This window comes from Aptenodytes forsteri, unplaced genomic scaffold (genome assembly GCF_000699145.1).
Source record: "Aptenodytes forsteri isolate BGI_AS27 unplaced genomic scaffold, ASM69914v1 Scaffold241, whole genome shotgun sequence".
Classification (NCBI taxonomy): Eukaryota; Metazoa; Chordata; class Aves; order Sphenisciformes; family Spheniscidae; genus Aptenodytes; species Aptenodytes forsteri.
The window spans coordinates 10,580,262-10,581,609 of record NW_008795252.1 but is presented as its reverse complement, the minus strand read 5'-3'; positions in this window follow the sequence as shown (position 1 = coordinate 10,581,609).

The window sequence follows — 1,348 nt, the reverse complement described above, 5'->3', positions numbered from 1 at the left end:
AAATATAAGGTGTAATAGTGTAAAGCAGAGGTTTGAGGTAGAAATTCAAAGGCTTCCTCAAACAGTTAAGCAACCTGTAGAATTTGACTTAAAACGTTGAAGAATTTGACCTGAAATCTTAACCCTACTTCACCTACCAGCACCCACTTAGAAAGCACTATGTCACGCCATACTGCTAAAGCAAGAGCAGCAGCAAAGCTGTTTACATGCTACGGTAAATACTTCGAATACTGCCACAGTGACTATCACCAGCATACCTAGGAACCTTATTTATCCTCCCGTCATAAAGCAATGGTATGAGCTTACACTGGCCGCCTTGATAAGACTAATGAACACTCCCAATATAACCTCTCTAAAAATAGACTGCAGCATGTTATAAAGCAGTTAGCCAAAAAAATATTTAAATTTAGTTGCTTATGGGTGGGTAGCCCCACATTATGGTTATTTATGACATGGCTGCCACCCATGATTAAAAAAAGAAAACCGCGTAAGTAACCAACAAAAACTTTTTCAGTGTCATTGTAAGGATCTCTGAGCTGCGTGGATCAGTTGTTGCGCACAAAGAGGAAAAGGATTAATATAACTGGATTACAACTTTTGCACAGACCAGGTTAAAGGTCATTATATGAATATAGCAGAGATGGTGATAGCAGGCCCGTATTTACGCTACGATACAAAAGACAGGCAGCGAAAGTAAGAAGTACGTATAGAGAGCTCTCTGGCTTGCTTAATTTTCCTGCTGTTAGAGGGAGACGAGGTAAGAATGATTTTTGGTTGTGGCAAATCAGCAGCCAACATTTCGATTTGCTATTGTGGAGAGTAGTTAGTGGAGAGGGCAATATTTACTCGGGGAAGATCACTCTGACCTCTGCTGGTCCCCTCAGAGAAAACCAGCAGAAACCGCCTGAAAGGAGGGAGGGAGGGAGGCCCCCAGCGCAGGGCGGTTCCCAAGCACACAGGAAAAGTTGAACCACATGGCTCCTATACGGTCTACCAGCTCATTCAAGGAACGCCGCTCAGATGAGCTTCCAATTTACTTCTGCTTCACACTCACATACAAAGATTTAGCTTCTCGCCCTGAAATTTGCTCCTGCGGCTGCCCAGGTCCTACCACAAGCCATGGACCGGCCCCTCTCCCCCCGGGTGCGGACCCTGCCCCACCACCTGGTCACTGCTTGGCCCTTGGCCCTCTCCAGTTTCACAGCCGTGGTCTGGACAGCCTGCATTTGAGAGCTACACCACAAAGAAAGTGCAAAACGTAAAAGGGTAATAAGCCGTTTCCCCTCACAACTAAGAGCCTCAGCTGCCTGCAGCACCGCAGTGTGTCGCACCCACGGGCTTGCAGTCG